The sequence below is a fragment of the Columba livia genome, chromosome 1 (genome assembly GCF_036013475.1).
Source record: "Columba livia isolate bColLiv1 breed racing homer chromosome 1, bColLiv1.pat.W.v2, whole genome shotgun sequence".
Lineage (NCBI taxonomy): Eukaryota > Metazoa > Chordata > Aves > Columbiformes > Columbidae > Columba > Columba livia.
In genome coordinates, this window is record NC_088602.1 from 39995775 (window position 1) to 40020788 (window position 25014).

Here is a 25014-nt window from a genome sequence, read left to right on the forward strand (position 1 = left end):
TACTCTTTTGTAAAGAAAACGGTTTTCTAAGCATCAACAAAAAGAAAGTAACTATAGTATTTCCCATTAAGGAAAAAAAATCAGTTTGTTGTTGTTATTTTTGGTTTGCTACTGCATTATTTTAATTCCTGAAACCGTTTGTACTTTCTTGGGCATAAAGACATTATTGCAAGGGGTTTTTTTTATTAAAAAAAAAATAAAATTGAATATGTTCTGTTTTCAATTTCATTTTTTATCAAAAGTAGTGAAAAATCTTTTTTAAAGATTGATTAAATTCTACAGAAATAATTTATTTCTTTCATTACTTTTTTGTTTCAAATCATATTATAGACATGGATTGTCAGAAAGGAAGAAGGGTCTTATTTCTTGCAGCTGAAAAGCATTTTTGTGTTTTATTCCATTGCAGATGTGCCACTTCAAGCTTGCTTACTAAGTGTTCTCCAGCAGTACGCTATTTTCTGTACTACCACCCCTTTTATCGGGTGCTAATGTACAGTCTATGTATCTATATATTTACAGATAGTGCTTTTAAATTTTACTGAGAAATTTGTCCCTAAGTAATTCTCAAGATAAAAAGTATTGGTGACACTGTTGCAATTTTTTTAATATTATTTCACAACTGGAAAGTAGTTTTGTGACAATAATATTTTAATTCTTTGAAAGGAGGATTTCAGTATTTGACTAGGAGGTAGATAAAACATTTAGTGGTTGTATTGCCACTAATTCTATTTTTTTTTTTTTTTGTCTTTTCAGTAGCAAATTGTAATGAAAGTAGATCAATGCCTTATATTAATTTTCTGGCAGATGTCATTGTTGGTTATGTTGCCCATGCTCTAAGGGAATTGATTTATTCAGTTGTTCAGAATGACTTTACATTGTCTTGCAATGCTCACTCACTACAGCAGATGCTTTCCCACTACCACTCTTAATAAAACCAGTCTGAACTCTTTCATTTGAGTACTGATAAAAAAAATAACACCTGGGGCAAGCTGATGACTGTAGAGCAGCTCCAGTTTAGGAATAAGATTGGGAACAGATCTACAATCAACTGCACCTTTGAGTGCAAAAAGTAATATAGCAGGGTCAAAATTCCGCAGCTCTTCAGAAAGGACATGTCAGGTTGACCTCCTTTCACATGAGTAAGACAAGTTATAAGTTTCTTTGTTGAACTTCTCATGGCTTCTTCAAACAAACAATGAAACAAAAAGACCTGACTGTTTTTTCTGCTAAAAGTGGCATATTACTTGTCAGTCCAATATCAAAGCACTTATCAAAGACTTCTGCCAGAAGCAGAGAATTATTTTCTAGAAATGTCTGCAGCTCTTTCATCTCACAAAAGTGAAGTGGGGTGGACCTCTGGTACCCAGAATGCACTGACAAATCTATGCTATTTGCTATTCTATAAGTGAAGTAAGTAGATGGATGGCTGTCCTTGTTCTGGTAACCTTGAGCAAAAAATAAGAAACTGAGTTCATGCAGCTGCCACTTCATCTACTATCCAAGATTGTAATTTATGTTGTGTTTTAGGGAAGATACAGCAATTAAAAAAAATGCTGTTTCAGCATGTGGCCACGGAGTCTGGAATTGTACGTGGTTGAATAATGCAGGAAATACTATTTTTCAAATAATTTGTGTATTTAATTGTCATACTCTCAACTATAAAGATTGCTTAACCACAATGTTCAGCAAAATGACTTAGTTGTTCAAAAGGCTTTCTTAAGCTTTGGCTTTCATTTTTGGTGAGGTGTACAAAACCCTTTGCAAACAAAGTCCTGAAGTGTCTCTTACAAAATAGAGGTATGCTTGTTCTTCACATATGCATCTTTTTCTGTGTCAGAGTAATACTTCAACATGAAGCCTTAAAGTGCTAAAGATCATGCATTATTTTAGTGATAGATTGTATTTAAAAGCTACAATAGAATGAATTATGTGATTTATTAGTAAGTAATTCAAATCTTATGAAAATGGTATTTTTATAGATGTCTGGAAATTTCTTTGAAGAAATGAAGTTGAAGTTTGCAAGAAAATATGGTGTCCTACATACCACTATAAATGAAGAAGTAAAACTAAAACCTGAGGAGAAAAAAGAGGAAGTAGAAAGGTGAATATGAGAGATAAAAGGCAAAATTTTCAGGGTTGTTTTAGAAATACATTCTCATCTATGATGCATTATACTTCCAACAATACTGAATTTAGGACTATGCCAGCTATGCGTGAGATATATAAAGTTCAGAAAATGAGAAAATTTAAGTTTTGGTGGATAGTTGATAGCTAGATGTTAGATGAAAGTCATAAATTACTGCCAGAAATGTTAGTTGCAATTAAAAACCTGTACCAGTAACAGAATCACAGAATCACAGAATCGACTGGGTTGGAAAAGACCTCAGAGATCATTGAGTCCAACCCTTGGTCCAACTCTAGTCCCTTTACTAGATCATGGCACTAAGTGCCATGTCCAATCTAAGTTTAAAAACTTCTAGGGACGGTGAGTCCACTACCTCCCTGGGCAGGCCATTCCAATGCCTGACCACTCTCACTGTAAAGAATTTCTTTCTAATATCCAGTCTAAATTTTCCCTGGCAGAGTTTAAGCCCGTGCCTCCTTGTCCTATTGCTAACTGCCTGGGAGAAGAGACCAATCCCCACCTGGCTATAACTTCCCTTCAGGTAGTTCTAGAGAGTGATGAGGTCACGTCTAAGCCTCCTCTTCTCCAAACTAAACAACCCCAGCTCCCTCAGCCTCTCCCCATAGGTCTTATGTTCAAGTTCCTTCACCAGTCGTGTTGCTCTTCTCTGGACCCGCTCCAGCACTTCAATGTCTTTCCTGAACTGAGGGGCCCAGAACTGAACACAATACTCCAGGTGTGGCCTCACCAATGCAGAGTACAGGGGAAGGATCACTTCACTTGTCCTGCTGACCACGCTATTTTTGATGCAGGACAGGATATGGTTGGCCTTCCTGACCACCTGGGCACACTGATGGCTCATGTTGAGCTTCCTGTCAATTAGTACCCCCAGGTCCCTTTCTGTCTGACTGCTCTCCAGCCACTCTGTGCCCACCCAGCCTGTAGCGCTGCAGGGGGTTGTTGTGACCAAAGTGCAGCACCCGGCACCTGGCCTTATTGAACTTCATCCCATTGGAATCAGCCCATTTTTCCAGTCTATCCAGATCCTTCTGCAGAGCCCTCCTGCCTTCCAGCAGGTCGACACTCCCTCCCAACTTGGTGTCATCAGCAAATTTGCTGATGATGGTCTCAATCCCCTCATCTAAATCATCAATAAAGATGTTAAACAGGACTGGACCCAACACTGACCCCTGGGGAACACCACTAGTGACTGGCCGCCAGCTAGATGCAGCCCCATTCACCAGCACTCTCTGGGCCCGGCCCTCCAGCCAGTTCTTAACCCAGCGTAGAGTACGCTTGCCCAAGCCATGGGCTACCAGCTTTTGCAGGAGTGTATTATGGGAGACAGTGTCAAAGGCCTTGCTGAGGTCCAGATAGACCACATCCACGGCTTTCCCCTCATCCACCAGGTGAGTCACCTGATCATAAAAGGAGATCAGGTTGGTCAGACAGGACCTGCCCCTCCTAAACCCATGCTGGCTGGGTCTGATCCCTTGTCCATCCTGAAGGTGCTGTGTGATTCCATTCAGGATGATCTGCTCCATAACCCAGCCAGGCACCGAGGTCAGGCTGACAGGCCTGTAGTTGCCAGGGTCAGCTCTGCAGCCCTTTTTGTGGACTGGGGTAACATTGGCCAATTTCCAATCATATGGGACCCCCCCAGTGAGCCAGGACTGTTGGGAGATGATGGAGAGTGGCTTGGCAAGTTCTTCTGCTAGCTCCCTCATCACCCTAAGATGGATCCCATCTGGTCCCATACACTTGTGAAGATCCATATGGCTCAGTAAATCACCAACTATTTCCTCCTGGAATACAAGGGGCCTATTTGGCTTCCTATCTCTGTCAACCACCTCCAGAGATGAATTGTCCTGAGGGCCACCTGTCTTACTGGTAAAAACTGAGGCAAAGTAGGTATTAAGTACCTCAGCTTTCTCCTCATCTTTGTTAACTATATTTCCCTCAAAGTCCAACAGAGAATGGAGGTTTTCCTTGGCCCTCCTTTTGTTATTAACATATTTGAAAAAGGACTTTTTATTATCCCTGACAGAATTGGCCAAATTAACTTCAAATTGCACTTTTGTTTCCCTGATTTTTTTTCTGCATGATCTAGCTATTTCCATATATTCTTCCTAAGTAGCCAGCCCTTTTTTCCACAGTCGGTAAAGTCTCTTTTTATTTCTGATTTCATTCAGAATCTCCCTGTTTAGCCAAGCCAGTTGTCTTCTCTGCCGGCTAGCCTTTCGGCACACTGGTATAGCCTGTTCCTGTGCACTCAAAACCACCTGCTTGAAGCATGTCCAACCCTCCTGGGCCCCCTTGTTTTTAAACATTGTTTCCCAGGGTATGCTCTGAACTAGACTTCTGAATAGGCAAACATCTGCCCTCCGGAAGTCCAGCGTAGAGGTTTTGTTAATGGTTCTCCCTGCATCTCTGAGTATTGAAAATTCTATTATTTCATGGTCGCTATGCCCCAGGCGGCCTCCAATCACTACATCTCCCATCAGCCCTTCTCTGTTTGTAAACAGTAGGTCTAGTAGGTTCTTGCCCCTGGTAGGCTCATTTACCAGCTGATGAAGGAAATTGTCCTCTATACACTCTAGGAACTTCCTAGACTGCCTCTTCTGTGCAGTATTGAGCTCCCAGCAGATATCTGGCAGGTTGAAGTCACCCACAAGAACAAGGGCCGTCGATTTTGAGACATCTGCCAGCTGCTTGTAGAGTAATTCATCTCCTTCATCGTCCTGGTTGGGTGGTCTATAACAGACACCCACGAGGATGTCAGCCTTGTTGAACTTCCCTCCGATTCTGGTCCACAGGCACTCAACCTTGTCACTGCTGACCTCAAGTTTAACAGAGTCGAGTGACTCTCTAACATACAAAGCCACCCCTCCACCTCTCCTACCCTGCCTATCTTTTCTGAAGAGCTTGTAGCCACACATAGCAGCACTCCAGTCATATGAGTCACCCCACCATGTTTCTGTGATGGCAACTATGTCATAGCTTTCCTGCTGCACGATGGCTTCCAGCTCCTCTTGTTTGTTGCCCATACTGCGTGCATTCGTGTACATGCACTTCAACTGGGCTGCTGATTTCACTATTAATTCGGGCTTTCCACCCTTAGGCTGATCTTTGGAGAGCCCAGTTTCAATCCCTTCCCCCTTCAAACCTAGTTTAAATCCCTCATGATCAGTCCTGCCAACTTATGGGCTATAGTCCTCTTGCTCTCCCTAGAAGGATGAAGCCCATCTGATTTGAGGAGACTGGGTACCACGGAGTTTGCCCCATGGTCAAAAAACCCAAAATTTTGACGGTGACACCAATCCTTAAGCCACCTGTTGACGAGATGGGCTTTTCTACTCCTCTCTTTATTTAGCTCCTCATCCATCCCAGATAGCACAGGAACTGAGGCAAATATCACTTGTGCTCCCATCCCATGAACTGACCAACCCAGTGCTTTAAAGTCTTTTTTAATTATCTTGGTACTTCTTCTGTTGATGTCCTCGCTGCCAGCTTGGACTACTAACAGGGGATAGTAGTCTGAGGGCTGAATTAGCTCCAGAAGTCTTCTATTAATGTCCCTCACCCTAGCCCCAGGAAGGCAGCAGACCTCCCTGTGGGATGGGTCTGGGCGACATATAGGGCCCTCTGTTCCCCTCAGAAGGGAGTCGCCGACTACTACCACTCTTCTTTTTATTTTCTTCTTACAGCTGCAGTTGTAATTCTTTTTGTAGATGAGGTCCCTCCAGAGGGCTCTCCAGGTGGATCTTCTTGGCTGTCCTCTGCCTGGTTTTCAGGGTCCAGGGCCTCATATCTATTTGTTAAGGGCACCAAGGGTGGTGATGGGGTTCGAGAGAGGGTTCTTTTACCTCTCCGATCAGGGACCTGTTTCCATTCCCCCCTATCAATTAGATCTGCTCTATCTGCCTTATGGCAGGAGGGACAAGGCTTTGTCATCTCCTGTTGCACACCCTTAGGAGTCAAAAGAGCCTGACCCCACCAGTCTATTTCTTCTTCACTCTCCCTAATGCTCCTTAGTCTCTCCACCTCTTCTTTAAGCTCTGCCACTAGGCACAGTAAGTCATTGACCTGGTCACATCGTACACAGGTGCCTCCCATACCATTCTCTGGTACTAATGCCAGGCACAGACACTCTGCGCAGCCAGAAGCCTGGGTGGCTGCATCCTTCTTGGCAGGTAGTGTCTGTGTAGACACACTCTTTGTTTTAATGGCAGCAACAGCTTTCCTTTTTCTAGAAACCATTACTACCCTTAGTTAAATTGGGGACAAGAAAACAAAATGAAACCCTGGGCAAACTCACCTACAAGAGCTAGTTGTGTCCAGTCTACTTGCCCTGCCACACCCCAGTCTGTGTCACCAGCAACAAGTGAGAGGTCTAACAGCGAGGAGTGACAGAACCTCTGAACCCTACTGCACGAGCAGCCCCAGTCGCTGCTGCAGCACCGTGTGGGTAGTGATCACCCGCCCCACAATCACGCTCACCTCCCAGCGCATACCGGAGGCTTTTTCAAAGCAAGGGGGAGGGGTGTGACCCCCGTCACCGTGGTAACGGCCGCGTTACGTCAGCCGGTTCCGCAAGGGCTGCCGGGGACTCCCGGGTAGCAGAATCGAAAACGTGACCAGAAACCCCTCTCTTTACCCTCTCTTACCTCTGTAGCTTCGAGATTTCGCTCCCGGCTCTGGCCGAGCCGGAGAAGAAGCAATTAAAAAGAACTTGAATATCAGACGGAAAATAAAAAGCTTAGCGAAACAAAATTATAAGAACAAAAATAATATTCAGTGCACTTGACTGTTCTATGAACTTTATTTCTTCGGCTTTTGTGATATTATTGATTCTTACTGGACTAAAAAAATATTATTTTACAATTTCACACTAGTGAGTGCCCTCCAGGTCTGACCAACTGTGTCCTCCTCAAGGAAAATCAAATTAATACATTACTGAAAAACTTAGTAACTTCTTCAGAGTTTTAAGTATCATCAATACTTACAGAAAGAGAAACAAATCATAACTTTGAATGTTCAACACCCTTCAGGAAAAGGCCTAAAAATATTAATGCTCTGTACTGGTAGCCTTGTATGCTGGAATTTATATATGGTGTGCATAAATCATAAGGGTTCTTCAATCATCAGCAGGTAGATTGAATGCTTCACAGGCAGAAGAACAATCAGGAAACCTCTGAAATAAATAAAAACCAAACAATGAATGAAATAAAAAATATATTTTTGATTAACTAACATTCAGGAAAGTATTCTCTCTTCTGTTTGCACAGAAGAATGAACAAATGGCTGGTAAGGAGAAACCTCAATATTTTGGAAAAAACTGAGATTACTGGAAATAGTTGTACTGACAGTCATGAAATTTATCTCTCAGAAGTACAGAGATGCTTTCAAAAAGGTACAGAAAGGTCTGCGTATACAACCTCTATCTTCTTTTGGTTCAACCTCTCTCTCAGGAAAGGTATGAGTCAGCTGTAAGTAGGTCAAAAGAAATTAATGACCATTATCAACATCTTTTAGCTGTGACTGAATGATTTGGTTAGTCTACAGAGCATGAGGAGGGGATGGCTCTATGAGAATAGTTTTCCAGTTATGCAATTCAGTTTTGCAAAGATGTAGGGTACGATAGGGTAGGATAAAACAAGACAAAACTAGGTAAGATTAGATGAAATGAATTGATAATGTGTTTAAATTGCAGGAAAGAAGGGACTGGATAAATTGTAGAACAAAAAGCATGCAATCTTCAGGCTAGAATAACGGTGCAAGAGAACGCCTGTGAAAAATGGAATCTACTGTCACTGGAAGAGAAATAAAGAAAGTTAATGTTTTCTATGACAGAAACTAAAGTGGGTGACTTTCTAGCATGACCTTCAGGTATATTTTTATTCATCTATAATTCCCTATACCCTACTCCATGAACTAGATGGCTTGTTCTGGTAACAGAAAAAAAAGGTACCAAAATCATATATATGATTTGGTGATTTTGCTACCCAATTCAGCAGTACAGCTGTTGGTAATCAAGACAAATCTAAGCTCTTGAGACAAAAAAACAAAACAAAACAAAACAAAAACAACTTTGAAATGCTTGGACAGATTTATCTTTCAATATTTTTTCTTGTAGACAATAGGTGTATGTTAGCTTGCTGTTAACTTCTTTTGACTTACAGGATCAAACTAAAAAAAACAAATATTTTTTTTCATTCCACTTCACTGTAACATTGAAATATTAGCCATAACCAATGAAAGGGCCCAGCTTCAGAAAATACAAGAAACAGTCATTACAACTGTCGTTTTGCTGAAAATCTGTTGATATAAACAGTAAATAATGAAATGGATAGGTCAGAGACTCAAGTTTCATTAAGTTGTCTGCTAATAGATGAAAGCAGGCAAGTCCGTGAAAGGAATGAAAAAAAACCAATAATTTTCTTCCCTTCCTAATTTATGAAAAAAAAAAAAAAAATGCCTCTTTCAATGAAATCAGAAATGGAAATTTAGAAGAAAATAATATCTTTCTATTTACCTCTACATTCTGGAAGAGAAAATTTCACTTTCTATGGGAGTGGAGTCCATTTTATGAAGCTGTGATCTTATCTGGATTTTCAGTAATCATTTATTGCTTGAATGATTTAAAAAAACTCTATTTTACAGTGCTGATTCCAGCTGGCTTAGTCTAACAGCAGAGGTTTCTCAACCCACTCAAACTCTGTCTAAGAAGTTCAGTACTTGGAAGTGAAATCTTCAATGTCATACTTAAAAATCAGTTCTTTTTCAATGTAGTATGAGAGAGACAAACACGCACAGAAAGATTACTTAGGGAGAACAAAAGAAATGAAGAAAAAAACTCAGTATGAAAAGATGTGTTTCATGTTCATCTGAGTACTCTCCATTCTCATTGATTTTATTGAAGTTTTGTTGTATTCATTGTAATGAAAAAATGCACAATTTACCATGCAGTGGAAGAAAGCCAAGAATCTCTTTATTTTTTACTGTTTGTACTGATGAATTTTTGTTTGCCAGCATGATCCCACCTTCATATTTAGCAGGAGAATTTTCAATATCACATTTCTGTTCACCATTGGCAATATTAACTCAAATATAAGTAATTTGGAAGCTGTTCTATATTATTCAGGTACCCAAAGATTCTATTAATGTCACTGCCCGTTGAAAATCAGATCACAGTATCACAGTATCACAGTATGTTTGGGATTGGAAGGGACCTCAAAAGATCATCTAGCCCAATCCCCCTGCTGGAGCAGGAACGCCTAGGTGAGGTCGCACAGGAACATGTCCAGGCGGGTTTTGAATGTCTCCAGAGAAGGAGACTCCACAACCTCCCTGGGCAGCCTGTTCCAGTGCTCTGTCACCCTTACTGAGAAGAAGTGCTTTCTCAAATTTAAGTGGAACCTCTTGTGTTCCAGCTTGATCCCATTACCCCTTGTCCTATCATTGTTTGCCACCAAGAAGAGCCTGGTTCCATCCTCATGGCACTCACCCTTTATATATTTATAAACATTAATGAGGTCCCCGCTTAGTCTCCTCTTCTCCAAACTAAAGAGACCCAGCTCCCTCAGCCTTTCTTCATAAGGGAGGTGCTCCACTCCCTTAATCATCTTTGTTGCCCTACGCTGCACCCTCTCCAGCAGTTCCCTGTCCTTCTTGAACTGAGTGGCCCAGAACTGGACACAATATTCCAGATGTGGTCTCACCAGGGCGGAGTAGAGGGGAAGGAGGACCTCTCTCGATCTACTAGCCACCCCCCTTCTAATACACCCCAGGATGCCATTGGCCTTCCTGGCCACAAGGGCACAGTGCTGGCTCATGGTCATCCTGTTGTCCACCAGGACCCCCAGGTCCCTTTCCTCTACACTGCTCTCTAATATGTAATTTCCCAACCTATACTGGAACCTGGAGTTGTTCCTGCCCAGATGCAGGACTCTACACTTTCCCTTGTTAAATTTCATTAGGTTATTCCCCACCCAACTCTCCAGCCTGTCCAGGTCCCGCTGGATGGCAGCACAGCCTTCTGGCGTGTCAGCCACTCCTCCCAGCTTAGTGTCATCAGCAAACTTGCTGATCGTACACTCTATTCCCTCGTCCAAATAGTTAATGAATATATTGGATAATATTGGCCTCAGTACTGACCCCTGAGGCACTCCACTAGATACTGGCCTCCAACTAGACTCCGCACCATTGACTACCACTCTCTGGCTTCTCTCCTTAAGCCAGTTTGCGACCCATCTCACTACTCTATTGTCTAGACCACACCTCTTCAACTGAGCTGTGAGGATGCTGTGGGAGACTGTGTCAGCGGCTTTACTGAAGTCAAGGTAGACCACATCCACCGCTCTGCCATCATCCATCCACCTTGTTACATTCTCATAAAAGGCTATGAGGTTGGTCAAGCATGACTTACCTTTGGTAAAGCCATGCTGACTGCCCCTATTAACCCTCTTATCCTTGATATGCCTTGAGATCCTATACAAAAAATGATTTTGAAGGTTTCTCAAATAACTCAATATTAAAATCAGGATGCAAAATGTATGCATGAGAGAATGGATGGATTTTTAGGTATATAACTGTAAATTTTGAAACACTGGCTAGAGCTTGCATTTTGCTGCTCTTAAATGCCTCTGGATGGTCCCATGCATGCTAAAACGTCAGACTTCATTAGTATTTATCAGTTCATCTGGAAAAAATAAGTTTAAAAGAGTTGGTGTCATCTGTTGCACATCATGCAAAGTATGCTTATTCAATTTAAATAATACTTAAAAAAAAATATTGTGGTAAAAGAAATCTAAGCTTAGGATGTGATTTCAGGCTGTAATCTAGCCTGAAGTTAAGCAGCCGACCTAAAAGTAAAAATAGAAAAGCTTTGGTGTTTCCTATTGTTTAGATTAGGTATGCTATTATTCAGCATGCTTTTTGTGAGTTTTATTTTTACACCTTCTGCTCTTCAATTTATTTCATTAAAGATCTTTTTTAGCTTAGTCAAACCTGAAAGTGATATACTGCTGATAGTTATCAAGTGTAATGTCCTTTTTCTGAACCACAGTTCGGAAGTCAAGTTACTTTTTCTTAAAGACAATGAAGATGCTGCAAGAAAGTTTCAGTCCTGAGTAACACTTTTTCCTTTATCTTCCTACTTTAGATCTCAAGTATATGGAGGTTTATTTTCTCTATGTACTGAATACTGATTATCATTATTTATTATAAATAGTAATCTCTTTTTTAGCAAAAAGACTGGAAATGTTTGGGGTTTTTTAAATTTTCTTGTCTATTTTTTAAATCTACATAAAGAGTCATAGTATGATTTTTAGTATTATTATTTCCAAGACACTGCTAGATAACATTCTACAATGATTACTACTATTTAATGCTTTAACTTCAGTTACTGCCACTCTAGCCACCAATCTCTCTGGATTGTTTAGAACTAAATGATTTAGGACTGTTTCACTTCCCTTGGGCTATTGTAACAAATAGCTAAAGGGGTTGAGAAAATAGCTTAAGGGGTTGAAAAATGTCTTCTCAGAACTCTGTTATATTCTGACATTAAATCAGTTTGGATTTGAGTTACTGTTATCACTCATTTAAAGATAATAAGTATTTCTAAAAATTAAAACACCAGGTCCAGACCACCAATTTTAAATACCAATCATAGGGGTTGCAAGAAATTTGAAAACTGGGGTTGAAGAAAGTAGCCCGGATAGATAGCCTAAATTAGGTTCCCCATAGCAATGTACATACAAAGTCTAAAGTAAAGTGCAGTACTGCATTATCATAAGATGTGGGAACACTGGCCGACCTTCACTGGTCTTTGGAAAGTAGGCACAGTCATACAGGGCACAAGAAAGAGGAAACTGAATCTTTTCAAAAACAATTCAGAAAACTTCTTTGTTGGAGAGCACAATATTTCCTAGGATTTTAGATGTTTGATTCAAGGCTACACATAAGTACTTACATTTATACTGATGAATTATAGACATTTAGCTGAACCTGTCCACTGACATCATACACTTTCTGCAGACAACAGAAACAGATAGGCATCCAGAGAACAATTCAGATCCCAGATTGTCACAGGTTAAAGCCTACAATGATCGAAAAAGTGAGACCTTGTAGACATCTGCCTAGCTTGAAGTCATTAGATGAATCTAGTATGCACTGGAAAAACAAACTGAACACAAATACTCATTATGAGGAGGCCCACTTCAGAGCCCTGCCAGTGATATATGGACTATATCTGTACTATGTGGAGGGGGAAAAAAAAGCACAGATAACCTGTTAGCAGCTTTACTTCCTTGTGACATAATTGTGGAGTGAAAACAGTGGTTAATAGGTACTCCAGCAGCATTTCTAAAGATATGGAAAAAATAAAATAAAATCAAATAAGTTGGCCTGTAGTGATGTGATGAATGAGGTCATCTACATCCAGCCATCAAAGTCAGGAAAGCAAAAAGTAGTAAAGAAAAGCCTGATTGTGAGGAAGATCCAATACAGGCATCCAACACTCTTTAGATGTTTGGTGCCATGGTAGAACTCCCATACCACCTGACAGGTTGAATAATAACTAGAGAGTGTCCTCTTCTCTGGGTCCATGTTGCTCGTCACATCTGAACTGGAGGGACTGAGTCTTTGGTATACGTGTGAAGGGTGCAAGTGTTACAGAATAACAACCTTGAAACAGAAATTGATCATCTACCTGCCACACCCATCTCACTCAATAAATTTTAGATTATATGCCAGTAAGAGGTATGGGTCTTTCTTGTCGCTACTCTGTGTTTCCCTGTGATATCTGATTCCATGTGCTCACAGGTGGTTAGATGGATAGTCCTCATCCATTCAAAAATATTTCTGTATTAATAAATGTCTTTTATGCAATTCCTAATGTATTAGAGCTCTAAGCCTAGTGTATTGTTCTTAGGCTGAAGTGGAAAACTGGTACATCCAGATCTCTCCAAAATACCATATTTTCCAGGTCATGGTTTTGTCCAAGAAGGAAAAGGTTTTCTTTTCCTATGGAACCTGGACCACTAAATTCCAGAAATACCAAACAGTGGACAAGGAGGCAAGAGGAAAAGGCTTTCACAGTGTAGGTGACACAAAGTTAGGGGAACAAAATGCCCAAATTTGGAAAGAGGAATTCCTACCCTTTCTTTGTGACGTGGTTGTTTCTTTAAAAACAGTATTTATAAATGTCCAGTATAAATAGGACAGATTAACTATGCAGCATGAACAATAACTCACATCTTTCTTTTTCAACTGAAGCGTCTTGCTTAGAAGCAGGAGCCCTTACTTTCCATTCCTTTGTTACCCTGAGGGTATGTGTATTTGTTTCAACAGAAATCTACCACAACTTCTGTGATTAAAATGAGGAATTAGAGGGGAAAAAACAAAAAAAGAGATTAAAAAAAACTGATATTTTTAATGGAATCTAAAATGTAAACATTTTTCTTCAGCATAGAATCAGAAAGTGTTGTCATAGAAAAGCAGACTTTTCAAACATAGACATTTAGATGGAGCATAAATGTTATGAAAGATAAGTTTTGTAACAGATAATGCTAATTGAATCAGTCTGTAATGACTGGAGAGAATTAAATGTTTAATAGTTTAATTTTCAGACTGCCCAGCTTCCATTGCTCTCCAGTTTATTAAACAAACATTTTTCATATTTCCTGAAGAGGTCTTAGATTCATGATTTCTGAGTTTTCTGATTTCTTGCTTAGGCCATTTCTTGGCTAGTTAGTGTCATGCACTTCTCAACTGATTGTTTCTGGAGTTGTCTGACTCAATAAGATTCCCCCATATAAATTACTTAGAATAAAAGGCATTCGAAGTGGATGTCCCTCTATGTGCAATGCCAGATTAGTTGAAATTTCCATTTTCAAAACAGATATTATGGTTTTCCATATTTCTTCAAATATTCTGTATGCAGCGTGGGTGTGTCTTACAAAAGAACCTTCTCTCAGTCTGCTGCCCTTTTACTTTCTCTCTGCCCCTCTCTTTCCCCATTTTTATGTTATTATACCTAGCAGGACCACAAAAAAAAAAAAAAAAAAAAAAAAAAAAATCCCAAATATCTCCAACCAGTTTCATTATTTCTTCACCTCCCTGAAGCTGGTTCTTCCATTTTTGAAAATCAGCGTGTTCAAAGGGCTATAATCACCTTATTACATAAAAAGAACTTCTGTAGATAGGCAATAATTATTATCTACTTCCAGTCATGAATATCTGGTTCCTTTTAAAGACACTTTATTCTTCTATTAAAAGCATTACAATTATAAGAATATGATTCCACAGCAAAAGCTGAAGTGTTAGTGGTAGCTTTAAATGTATGAGAAGAATTTTCTTACATTGATCATATCCTTAAACTTCAAAACGCAGTTATAAATTATTGCAAAGTTATTGTGATTCTTTGTCTTTATCATTATCAACTCAATATTTGTCTGTACAAAATATGGAGATCTCACTTATCAGTGTCCTTCCAACAGACTTTTTGACTGTCTGACTGAAATCTACTTGAAGTGTATTGTTAATTATCTACATGTATACATTATTGTCTATTTTGGTTACTAATTATAGTCTTCAGTGTAGTCTTCTGAGCTTCACAGAACTTGTAATACAAAACTTTTCAGATGTAATTCACATTATGGAAACTAATTTATTGATATTGTATGATACACATATAATTTACACAGAGAGGAAGAAAGCCGTATGCAGAATTCTGATTAAAATCTTTAAATAATTTCCTCTACCTCTCCTGCTAACTAGCTTTGCAATTTAATGTCTGTTTTGGTTATGTTCCCAGCAGGTTATTAACAATTAATTAGCAATAAATCTCAGATGCTCTCTACACTAGTGTACTAATTGCATGGCACCAGAATGAGACTTCACTTGGTAAACAAACTGTAGCCATAACCATTTGTTTCAGATGAGACAGGTACATAGTTTACATATATTTTTCATGCTATATTCCAGGCTTTACTCAGACTTACAGACAGGAGGCATAAAAACTATTTATGAGCTTTGAGTGAAAGTATTCAAGTGTTATACAACAGACAAAAAATGGAATAATTTTGCTTATGTCATATCTCTCCTCATTTTGCTGAAGGTTTTTCACCCTTTCATTCTGACTCTGTATCAGGAATATTGTTCTTTGTAATAACAAGGAAACTAGGATAAATGACCTCTCAAGCAACTGGTAAATGATTAAAATAAAGAAACAAACCAGGAGGGTCAACATGAAAAAAACCTAAAAGTAAAGCTACCGTTTTTTTAAAAACAAAACAAAACAAAGTAAAACTATAAGTAAATGTTATACATAAGTGTTCAACAATAAAAGTTACACTGCAACACGTCCCAAAAATAACATTTTATTTATGAGATATTGTATTACAGGATGGCAATAGCGCAAGAGAATAGATTTTTTTCTTGTAAGACTGTCATCATTGTTTCTTCTATATTTTGTAAGTTGCATAAAAACTTTTCATCTTCAACTATACCAATTTATGTCTCTTTAGGAACAAGAATGGTAGAAACAGATATAAATGGTATAATTAAATTGAAAGCTACATTCATTCAGTTGCTTCAATATTTATACAAAAGCTGATGACTGTGTGTCTGTATCTGGCTGCTAAACTTGATCGCTTGGGAGAGAATACAGAAGGATCAGAACAGAGTGGAAATAGGCAAATATTGCTCACAGATTGGAACTACTTCTGAGGGTTATTTTACTAAACTACAATGCAGACCACAGAATTTTGAAACAAACAAACAGACAAGCAAACAAACAAACAAACAAACAAACCAAAACCCAACAAACAAACAAACAAACAACAACAACAACAACAAAACAATCATACTTTTGTCAGACTTTAAGTGGAGGAAACTCTGAATATTATTTGATTTAACAAACAAACAGTTAAAAACCATTTTATAATAGAAGAAGTAAAAAAAAATCTCTTTTAAGAAAGAATTATGATCAACATGGAAACAATTTTAAAAAACCTGGCTTGTCCTGGGGACAGAATAGAAACTATAGGAAAATTAACTCTGGAACACTTTTGATGTCTGAAGTGTACTTGAATTCCGGTGGTGAATTAACTTTGAGAAGCAGATGCCACACGGGAAAGCAGTGAAGGGTAGAGAAAGGAGGAGATTGAAACATTTATACAGTGAACCCATCATAGAGCAAAACCAGTCTATATTGGACCTTCTTAATATCCTTATGTTCCTCTGCACTTACTCTTAGCTACTGGAATTTCTGATCTGCTCATATATTTTCTTACCAGGCAGGAGACAGAAAATATGACATCTATTTGTGTAGAGAAAGGATGGATGGATGGATGGATGAATATCTCCTATTCACTGTTTTCTATTACTGTGTAAAGTGAAGGCAGTGGTTGGATTTGGACTCCATTTAAGTTATTCTTCCTTATTGTGCCATTCTGTATGCTAGCTTTCTCAGCATGTATTTCTCCTGGCTGGACTCTATGGTGCCTTTTCCCTTCTATTTGTATGTAAATATATATGGAATAAAACTGTGCCTATTTCTAAATATGAAACAGAGAAATATACTTATGTTGTGGTTTCTGAAGGTTTTCACTTCCCTGTTGAAAGAATAGAATTTTCAAGCATTCCAAGGAGAGACAAAACTTTTGTCACTGTCATGTTTAGAAAGGTAATAGGACTAAGTGGGAAAACTTCATACTTACTTGGATAATAAAGCTGGAAATTTAAAACAAAATTATCTATGAGCATTACGGAATATTTGCATGACAGAAAAGAATCCACCAACTACACATAAAGTTGGACATACAAATAAGACTATCAGGGTTTATAGTAAGATGGATCAATGCTACTGCTAATGGTGACAGTATCCTAAGTTCATTACTTTATAGAAAGTAATATTTCTTTTCTTTTGCTTTCCTTCGTTCGTTCGTTCATTCGTTCGTTCGTTCGTTCGTTCGTTCCTTCCTTCCTTCCTTCCTTCCTTCCTTCCCTCTATGTCTCTCTTTCTTTCTCTGTCTTCCTGAACAGGACAGTCCATGAAGTCCAACACAGAGATGCTTCCTTTTCATCAAATCTGAAATTATTTTTTGACTATTGAGTCAGAGAAAGATGTCATAATGGCACTCAAAACTATTTAACATAGCCCAAGTCTATTCCTGAAACCTTCACTGCAGTTTGTTTGTTTTTTCTTTTTTTTCTGTTGACTTCAAAGAGAAGAGAGCAACAGTGGTTCTGAGAATGTCTGAAGATCCCAGCAAGGGTGTTATAGACTATGTGAACCCAGACCACAATAAGCATTAAAACAGGTCATGAAGACTATTTCAGGAATAAAAAAAATGGATTTGACCAAAGCATTGCCTCTTTGTTGAAAGAACCAGTAAGGTGCTTTTTATATTGTTCTTCTGTTAAGGTTATCTGACCATAAGAAATGGGAGCGGTTTAAATAATTCATTATCTTATTATAAAATATTTACCTAGCTTTAGTTTCATTTATGATACATTTATCCCATTGTATTTTTAATTATGGTCTTTATTCATTGATCATCACATATCCATATGTTTTGTCTTATATATCTATTGAATTCAATGGTATTTATTTCACTGATAACAGTACCAAACACATAATGTCTTTAAAATTTAATATTATTCAAGGTATCTTGAACAGAAATCTAAAAATACACCTTCAAGAAAAGTCTTTAAAAGTCTTTAATTACATGTTGTTTCTGAAAAAAAGTATACATTCTTGGTTTTATATACATAGGTATATAGGCATATACACATATTTACGTAGATGTGTGTGTGTATATGTGCATATATATAAAATTTCAAAGAACATTTAAGTTTTTGAGTCTGTTACCATTTTATGTGGAAGTTTCTGGATCATAACAGCAAATAATTGAAATTAGTGTATATATTGCAATATAATTCTAAAACTATCTATTTTGACAAAAGAATAAGAATGATCAGAAAACTTACGTAGACAGTCCTTCATTAATCACAATGTCATTCTGTGAGAAAACATGCTGATTTCTGAAAAGGTGGCTGATAATGAGAATAGTGAAGGAGAACTCTGTAATAATCACAAAAATGACAGCAGTTTTAGAACTACTGAGTCAGACACAACATAGCTGGCTTAACAATAAAAATTAGAGTGCATTCAATGTAAAATGTTATCTGACATGTATCTGCACCTACAGAGAGCATCTGCCATGATTTACTGTCACCCTGTAGTAAACTGTGACATCGGGGAACCCCACTAACTAGAGGCCTCCAACCGGACTCCTCACCATTGATCACAGCCCTCTGAGCTCTGCCATCCAGCCACTTCTTCATCCATCTCACTATGCATTCATCCAGCCCACAATTCCTGAGCTTGCTGTCACGGAGGCACCCCGAGGTTAGTTTAAGGGACAACAGGGTCCGAAACAACTTTTATTAAATCAGTGAGAAACAGGGTTTTAGCACTCCAAAAGTGACTTAAATACAGGTTTGGATATCAGTTGAGGAAAATTATTAAGGGGCAGCAACTAATACAACAGGCAGTCCACAGAGTGCATGCACATGGCTTCACTCAAAACAATGGCAGTGCCATCCCTGAGTCCCAGAGAAGTACACACTTGCCTGAACACGGTGTGGGATTACTTTAAAAGAGATACACGTACTTGTAGTGAGTACAGAAAGTTAGGACACTCGCAATTCTGCGAGGGTAAATTTATAATACACGTGCAAATGTGCACAGAATATTACACATGCTTATGTGGAAGCACGGGAAGTAAAATACACTCGTGATTGTGCGAGGAAATAATTTATACACGTGCTCATATTGAGCATGGAAAGTTACACATGCAAATGTGCACGGAAAGTACACGTGCTTGTATTAAGCACGAAAAGTACGCGTGCAAATGTGCACAGAAAGTTACACATGCTTATGTGGAAGCACGGGAGGAAAATACACCCGCGATTATGTGAGGATTAATTTTACACGTGCTCATATTGTGCATGGAAAGTTACACATGCGAGAAATTTTACTTACACCCGTGGCGGCAAGGAAAGCGGAGTCTCCGTCCCGGGGAGGGGTCTCTCGGTGGCAGCATCTTGCTCGTGCTCCGAGAGACCCGGGACAATGGGCGGAGTCTCAGTGAGAATCCCGTTTTTATATTGGCTGATCAGATCTGACTGTAGGCATTCTAGAAGCTTTTCTGCACCCCCACCCTGGCTCTGGGGTGCCCCTGAAGCCTCCAAACATCTCCCACACTGGCCGCAGGTGCCCAGCAGCTCAGTGGCGCCTCGGCACTCCCTTCTCCTAATGGCCCTGGCCAGGGTGCTCTACGGCCAAACAAAAGAAGCTGTTAGCTTCAACTAGCAGAGAGAGAGGGAGATATGCCTACTCCTTCCATACTGAAGAAGGGAGGGGGAGAGAGGAGGGGGTTTGCATCCTGCCACGCTTGCCTATGAGGATGTTGTGAGAGACAGTGTCAAAAGCCTTGCTGAAGTCAAGGTAAACAACATCCGCTGCTCTTCCCTCATCTATCCAGCCTGTCATACCATCATAGAAGGCTATCAGGTTGGTCAAACATAATTTCCATTTGGTGAACCCATGTTGACTACTAATGACCACCTTCTTTTCCTCCACATAGTTGGAGATGACGTCCAGAATAAGTTTTTCCATCACTTTTGCAGGGATGGAAGTGAGGCTGACTGGTCTGTAATGTCCTGGGGCCATCCTTCTTGCCCTCCTTGAAGACTGGAGTGACGTTGGCTTTCTTCCAGTCCTCAGGCACCTATTCTGTTCTCCAAGACCTTTCAAAGATGATGGAGAGCGACAAAGAAATAACATCTGTTAACTTTCTCGACACTCATGGGTGCATCCCATCAGGGCACATGGATTTGTGGATGTCCAGGTTGTCTAAATGATGTCTAACTTGATCCTCCTCAACCAAGTGAAAGTTTTCCTTTGGCCAGACTTTCTCTCCTACCTCTGGGGTCTGGGATATCTGAGAGCCAGTTTTAGCAGTAAAAATGGAAGCAAAGAAGGCATTCAGTAACTCTGCCTTCTGTGTATCATCCATCACCAGGGTACCCTCCTCACTCAGCAGCAGGCCTTCATTTTCCCTCACCTTCCTTCTGCTGCTGATATACTTGTCCTTGACATACCTGGCAAGATTTGCTTCCAAGTAGAGCTTAGTCTTCCTCACTGCATCCCTGTATACTCCAACCGCCTCCTTATGTTCCCCCCAGGCGGTCTGTCCCTTTTTCCACATTACATAAACATCCTTTTTCCACCTGAGATTTGATTGGCCTTTTACTCCCTTTACTTGTCTTGTTGCTCATAGGGATGTGTCGATCTTGAGCTTGGAGGAAGTGATGTTTGAACATTAGCCAGCTCTCTTCAAACCCCCTACCTCCTAGAGCCCTATCCCATTAGATTCTTCTGAGCAGGACCTTGAAGAGGTCAAAGTTTGCCCTACTGAAGTCCATGATTTTGGTCCTACTTAATGTCCTGCTTCCTCCACTCAGGATCCTGAACTCCACCATCTCATGAAGGCTACAGCCAAGGCTGCCTGCAACCATGACATCTCCAACCAGTTCTTCTTGGTTTGTTAGGACAAGATCCAGCTGCACACCTCTCCTTGTTGAGTCCTCCACTACCTGTGTCAAAAAGTTTTCACCAATAATCTGTAGGAACCTACTGGACTGTGTGTGCTTAGCTGTGTTGCCCACCCAGCAGATATCAGGGTGATTGAAGTCTCCCATGAGAACTAAGGCACGTTATTGTGAGGCTACTTCCAGCTGTCTGTAGAAAGCCTCATCAATTTCCTCTTCCTGATCAGGTGGCCTCTAGTAAACACCCACAACAGTGTCGCCTATGTTAGCTTGTCCCTTAATTTTTACCCATAAGGACTCAGTTCATTCATCATCCCCCTCTAGGCAGAGTTCAAGACATTGGAGTTGCTCTCTCACATAAAGTGCAACTCCTCCACCTTACCTTTCTGGCCTGTCTTTCCTAAAAAGTACATAGCCTTCCATGACAACATTACAGTCATGTGAGCTGTCCCACCACGTCTCTGTAATAACAATGAGATCATGGCCTTTTGAATGCACATAGATCTCTAATTCTTCCTGTTTATTTGCCATGCTACACGTGTTGGTGTACAGACGCTTCAGGGAAGTACTCAAGTATGCCGATTTCTCATGAGAGGTGCAGAAGAATCCACCGCAGGCATGTGTACCTTTGGGGTGGTTGGCCTTCTTGTTTTCCTCTTGGGAGGCAGCTAAGCAATATTTGTTGCTGGTCTGGTTGGTCTGACGTGTTCCCCAGTTGGACATGATTGCGTGAGCATCACCACTTTAGATTCCAACCCCCAGGCTCACCAGTTTAGAGCCTGCTTCACCACGCCCCTCTATACTTGCTGTCTCGTACCACAGCATGTCACAGGTGAGCCCGATTTTATCCCACTCCTCCATCATATTTAGTTTAAAGCCCTGTCAATGAGCCCTGCTAATTTGTGAGTAGACACTCTCTTCCCCTTATGTATAAGGTGAATTCCATCTGATGACAGTAAACCAGGTGTTGTGTAAGCCACCCCATTATCAAAAAAGTCAAAATTGTGGCGGTGACACCAGCCACAGAGTCATGTGTTAATTGAGTGCACCCGTCTGTTTCTTCTAATGTCCATGCCCATGGCTGGAAGAAGAGAAGAGAAAATAACCTGTGCACCTGATTCTCTCACCAACCATCCCAAGGCCCTGAAGTCTTTTTTAATTGCCCTTGGATTATGAGTCACAACATATAACTTGTAAACTTCTATATGAAAGAAAAAAACAAAAAATGGATAAAGAAACCACAGCCCACACCCCCTGTCCCCTCACCCCCCTTTAACAAATACTAAATAAATCTTCATATATGAAGGTAAAGATGAAGTTGTCATCTAACTCCTTGACATGAAATACAGGGGGAAAAAGATCATTGAAAAGGAAGACAACAGGACATAAAATTCCAAGATTGTACAAAAGCAAGATCTGGGAAGTAACCACTGGTGTCATCAGTAACACTGAAATGTCAAAATGTTAAATGTTAAATGTTATTTTAAGGTAAACTTACCTAACATAGGGATGGTTGGAAGTTGAGATCATACAGTTACATGGACACATAGTTTTAGACTTCGGGCTAAAGTTTGAAACGAAGAATGAAATAAAAATTGCTCAAGTTTCAGTTGTGCATACTCGTGAGAATTTTTTATGAAGACACTTCTGTGACATTTGGAAAAACATCTATTCCCTGTTTCCCTTCAGCAGGCTGCCCTTTTTTAGGAAAAGAAAAAAAAAAAAAAAAAAAGGTATAGGGTGGAACTGGAAGCTACCCGAAGGAACAAAATTTCAAATTTAAAAAAAAAGGAGACTTTGTGGTGACACATACTAAAAAGAAAACAGAAATGTTGAAGGGAATCATATTATGATATGCAGTGTAACAATATTTTTTGAAGGTATAATACATTAATTATACTTCATGTCATAATATACATAGGAAGAATGGACAGAAACAGTCTATGACCCTAGAAATATGACATGACAATTTAGTATTGTCATTTTAACACAGAAAAAATACTGAGAAAAATAAATGGGACTTTCAAGAAAGTAAATTAAACAAGTGAACACAACTGAAAAATACATCTGACTTCAGTAATGAAGATCAGTAGAATGTGATATGAAGAACTTTATGTCATGAAATATAGAATTTCTACCTTCCTGTGACAAAAAAGTACACATCAAGAAAGAGAAAAACAGGCATGTTGAGAATACTTTTGTCTTTTTACATGATCCTAGATTTACAGAAGGAATATGTGAATATATAGCTAAGGAAATCATAACAAGGGAAAATAATAGAACAGCTTTATAAGTTTCAGACTTTTGCTATGAAGCTAGATATTGTATGAAATTAGTTGTGGTAGGTTAAATGAAGTATCATGGACTTTGTACATTAGAAAAATGTAAAGGCTGCCATATTAGAATTGCAAGTTTGGAGAGGTCTAAAATGTAAAAGCTTAGACATATGATCCTGTAAATGTACAAACAGTCAAAAGTCTATTAAATAGATAGGTAGTGTCCAAGAGAAAGTGAGTTGTTTGTATTATAGAATAGTTTAATAAATGAGACTTCATATCTGTGCTACTCTAAAGATTAAAAGGAAGAAATAGCAAATAAGGATGCTAATAAAATCAAGTATTTCCCTAATAAATGGAAATCAACCTTCAAAAATGCAAAATTCCTAATTTTTTAGGTGCGTATCAACAGAAGAGGCAATACAGACATATTCTTTTCACCAACTGTTTTTTATTGTTTGTTTGGTTGGTTGTTTTGTTTTGTTTTGTTTTGTTTTTCACTTAAGTACGTTTTAAATAATTCACTATCTCTTATAAAATAATCACAAAATGGTATTTCAGTTTTATCCCAGAAAAAGAAAAATGAAATTTAAAAAGTAGTAAATCTAATGTTCTTAAATCTGAATAATGGACGTATTGACAAACAATGTCTGTGCTTAAGGCCATTTGAATAGTAGAAATAATCCAGGGCTGCTGCTTATACATGCTAATTGTACTATCACTATTTTTTCCCCATAGTGTAGCTATTTGAATTTTTCTGTAACTTTCAGCTATATAAGTGATGAACCTGTGGATCATAATGGCAACACATTTGGTAAATGCTTTCTCTTTTTTAATGTTGAGTACGTAATTTCTACTTCCAGCTACTGTGGTCAATCCTGTTCGAAAAGCTATGTAAATGGATTTCATACAGCAATATAATAATACATACATACATATATATATGTAGAACCTGTTAGCTAGCTTTCAATGTCAGAAACATGCTTTTTATAGAAAAAAAAATCTGTAAGAAGTTTGTTCACTGTTGTAGAACCTTACTCTTTCTTTTGACCTGCTCTCTGTATTTAGAAGTCAAGAGTACTTAGTCAACTTTTTTATTGTTAGTGCAAGATTTTATTTCCCATACATATGCCTCAGACCTTTGACTTCCAAACTAAGACTGTTGATCTTCTTGAAATAGTACAAGATTTCTTCCCAAAGTACACAGAAGAATCTGTTTGAAAGCCTTAACACTCATATTAATCCAGAAAATAAAAGTAAAAAAAGAACCTACCACTAAACTGTTTTAAAGAGCCTAGAACATTTAGGAATCTTCCTACATGACTTCTTAAAGATCAATAATACCTCAGATCTGTTAGAAGTATTAATAAATAAGACATAAATTTCTAAGTACATCAGCATAGCCTGTGAACCATAGAGATGTTCAAAGGAATTCATTATATGCTAGTTCAGATACTGTGTGAAATATAACTGTGGAAATGCAATTTTTTGCTGTTTTATTCCTTTCTTCAGTGACAACTGTCTCTAATATCTCCATTTAGTGCACTGCATGCAGATATTCCTATAGACCTTTTGTAAATGCTCATTTACATTTTCACAGCCAAATATTTCCCAAATATTCATGTCAAGCCCTTTAAACCTTTAGTCTGGAAAATGATAATAAAATTGCATTAAGCATTTATAATTTTCTGTAGTGGATTTGGAAAGAACAAGGTGGCAGATATCAAGGAAAAAGTGACTGAAATTTCTGACTCATCAAGGAAGAAAATGATCACAGTCTGTGCTAGCTATTCTGTGAATGCTTAGATGCAATAAGAAAAAAATGACACTTGAAAATAAGTATATTATTCTAGTCCACGGTGATGACTTTTTTTTTTTTTTTTTTTTAATGAGACATTCTAAACATGTTTAAAAAATACCAGTTTGAATTGACCTAAGAATGCCCTGTGTGAAAGACAGAAAAAGATACTTAGTCTTGGTGATCAGTTC